Source organism: Myotis daubentonii, chromosome 4 (assembly GCF_963259705.1).
Source record: "Myotis daubentonii chromosome 4, mMyoDau2.1, whole genome shotgun sequence".
Classification (NCBI taxonomy): Eukaryota; Metazoa; Chordata; class Mammalia; order Chiroptera; family Vespertilionidae; genus Myotis; species Myotis daubentonii.
The window spans coordinates 39824134-39828054 of NC_081843.1; positions in this window are offsets into that span (position 1 = coordinate 39824134).

Here is a 3921-nt window from a genome sequence, read left to right on the forward strand (position 1 = left end):
CCATAAAGTGAAAGAAAGGATGGAAGGAGATGAGGTTGGAGAAAGGGGTCCCAGGCTGTCCTCACATGGAAGTCATTACAAAGCCTCTCTTTCCCACACTGCCTCCTCACTCTCTCTCCCTTTCACCAGGTTCATGTATGTGCTTTAAAATAACACCTCAATTGAAAATTGAAAACAGTTCTTTTTGAGGTTGTTTTATCTTCCTTCAAAACAACCCTGACTGGTTTGACTCAGTGGATAGAGTATTGGCCTGCATCCTGAAGGGTCCCAGGTTCGGTTCCAGAGAGAGAGAGAGAGAGAGAGAGAGAGAGAGAGAGAGAGAGAGAGAGAGAGAGAGAGAGAGAAGAAGAAGAAGAAGAAGAAGAAGAAGAAGAAGAAGAAGAAGAAGAAGAAGAAGAAGAAAAGAGAAGAGAAGAGAAGAGAAGAGAAGAGAAGAGAAGAGAAGAGAAGAGAAGAGAAGAGAAGAGAAGAGAAGAGAAGAGAAGAGAAGAGAAGAGGAGGGAGAGGAGGCTTCTTAATGGTCAACTTTTAAGTCACTAAACAAAGTTTATATTTTCTGATTAGTCCATTCAAATGGACATCGTTGGCCTCCATGTAGGTAAAATAGAAAGGTGACTAGATGATGTAACTCCCCAGATACTTAAGGCCCCTTTGCCCTGAACTGTTTGTCTCTTCTGCTCAGTCAAGAGAACCCAGAATTCCCAGTAGCCCAAGCATTGAAGGTTCCTAATGAAATGTATTCTTTTTTTTTTTTTTAAGGAAGGGCTCATTCATTTTCCTTTGATATCTTTGGTTGAAATAGTTTCTCAGATTTTTAGCCAGTCACCTATTTGGGACTTAGATAATGGGCAGTTTTTAATATATATATATATATATATATATATATATTATATGTATATATTGATTTTAGAGAGGAAGGAAGAGGAAGAGAGAGATAAAAACAACAATGATGAGAGAGAATCATTGGTTGGATAGTCTCCTGCATGCCCCATAATGGGGATTGAGCCTGCAACCCGGGCATGTGCCCTGGCCAGGAATCAAACCATGACCTCCTGGTTCGTAGGTCGATGCTCAACCACTGAGCCACCACAGCTGGGTGATAATGAGCAGTTTTGACCTCAAGATAGGAGACAAGAAATATCAAGAATATGGATCATTTTATAGGACAGGCCTAGCAGTATATGTACTTGGACAAACTGGGCAAAAGCAGGACTGACTGGAAAGGAGGCTGATGGCCCTTTAGACATACTTCTACTTTGTATTCTTTTCCTAGGACAAGAAGCGTTTGTTTAGAATGGCTGCCTTTCCTATTTGTTGTAATGAATGTTTATATTCAGCTAAACAGTGCTACATACAGTTTTTATATGTTGAAAGCTTTTCAGCTAGGATAGTCTTTAGGTACCAATTATTATTTTAATGCTAAATTTTAAGAAACCAATAATTTTATAGGGAAGCATGCCCCATTAGCATGTTGATTAAAAAGTATCTGCGAAGATTGGGTCAGGAATAGAATAAAGCTTTGTGCATGGGTCATATGTATATTTTTTTCTGGTTAGAATTGGGAAGTATTCTTCAATTGGTCATTTATAAAGGTCTTAGAGAATTTCAAAGAGCCTTCCTTGCTGCATTTCTGTGTGTGCTTCTGTATGCCCAGGTGGGCAGGTGCTTGAACTTGTTTTTCTCTATAAAGCTGCAAAAACAAAACAAAACAAAATAAAACAAAACCTAACCTTCCCCAGACCTGCCTGTCTTTTAATGTTGTACAGCCTTCATCTTAGTTTGAATTAAATTCTTTGTACATGTGCCAGGGGCTATTATTGTCAATCTTCTTCAACCTTGGCCATACTGTAATTTGTAAGGTTTGGATTTTTTCCCTTTGCACTTGGGCACTGGAATTATAATCATACTAGGGGCCCAGTGCACGAATTTGTGCACCTTGAAAGGAACTGTGGGCCACGAAGCTGCGGTGGGCACATGGGCGGGTCTCGGCCCATCCTTCACGTCCCTGCCCGGCCCCTCCCACCACGGCCCTGGTCTCCTGTCCGCTGGCAGCCCCACTCCTGCTGCTGCTGCTTCCAAACACTGACGGTGCTGGTCCCCGCTCGCACCCACTAATGGCGCAGAGCGACTGGGGCCAGCACCAGCAGTGAGTGCAAGCGGGGTCGGCGCTGTCAGCAAGTGTGAGTGGCGGCTGCTGTCCCGATTGCCCCTCAGGAGCAGGCAGAGGTGGAGAAGCCCTAAAGGATGATTGGGGTGGGCAGCTGTTGCTCACACCCGCTCATGGCTGAGCGATCGGGACTGGTGCCAGCAGCAGGTGTGATTGCTAAGTGGGACCACAGCACGTGAGAGCAAAGAATTTTCAGTAACCACCAGGGGATCGCCCCAATGACAGCGACCAGCGCCCCACCTTGGTCTGGTGCCCCCGCTCACCTGCTCCACCATCCCACCGTGGCTGATGCCCACCATGTTCTATGCTCTGCCGCCTGCTGCTGATGCCTGCCATGTTCTGCACGCACCCCCTGGTGGCCAGCACACGTCATAGCAACTGGCTGTTCAGTTGTTCTGCCGTTTGGTCTATTTGCATATTAGGGTTTTATATATATAGATAGTATCTGATATGAATTGCCAGGTCAACCCTAAGGATTTCTTTGGGTGGTTGGAAGATATCCTTGGTTATTATTATTATTATTTGGTTATATGTCTAATGCATTTACTTGTCCCTTGTGATTTTTTCATCCCTTCTTTTGGTCATATGGCTAACATGATGTAAAATTTTATTTAGGACCATAATTTGCTCACAGCCTTCACAAATATAATTAGGATTTTGATGTAGAAACTGATTTAATTTTTGAATATTGCTTTTTATCCACACTTCCAATTCATTAAAAGATACCTTAGTAGAGATGTTCAGTTAGACACCAGGAGCACCAAGTTACTTAATAAATATGAAATTAGAGTGACTAAGGTGACGTTTTTCATCAAGCCATCAATGTTTTTGCCAAATGCTAATCTTTATGTCACTTATTTGAAGCACTAAACGTCCTTTATGAGCCATCCTAAACCCTGGTGTCAGTGTCAACTGCTGTTGAGAGAGTGCTACAAGTTGGTCCCTTGACATTATTTTCAAAATATAACACAAAATTAGATAGTTGAACCTATGAGGGATCTCGTTTTGATGGAGAAATAGGAGGCCAAATATGTTAGCTATCTAACAGGGTCTGAGCTGATCATTATTTTTATTTTATTGTTGTCTGTATGATAGGAAGAAACAGGGAGTGGAACGGGCATGCTTTAGTTTTTATTTGACCAGATTTTATTTTAAATTTTATTGATTTTTTACAGAGAGGAAGGGAGAGGAATAGAGACTTAGAAACATCAATGAGAGAGAAACATCGATCAGCTGCCTCCTGCACACCCCCTACTGGGGATGTACCCGCAACCAAGGTACATGCCCTTGACCGAAATCGAACCTGGGACCTTTTAGTCCACAGGCCGATGCTCTATCCACTGAGCCAAACCGGTTAGGGCTTGACCAGATTTTATTCGAAGGCATTTGGACATGGGAATTACATATGGTAATAATTGATGGGATATTATTTGATATTGTAATATTAATACAAGTGATTTAAGTTACCACCTATGTGCTATCCTTTTAGTTATTAAAAATGTCTTTATATCCTTGTTATACTCTTTAGTTTAGGGGTGCGCAAACTACAGCCCCTGGGCCAAATGCTGGCCACAGCCTGTTTTTAAGTTTCATTGGAACACAGCCACACCCCTTCATTTGTGCACTGTCAGTGGTACCTTTCATGCTACAATGGCAGCGTTGAGTATGGTCCACAAAGCCTAAAATATTTACGATCTGGTCCTTTTACAGAGAAAGTGTGCCAAGCCATACACTTTGGTTGCATCAAGTGTCCT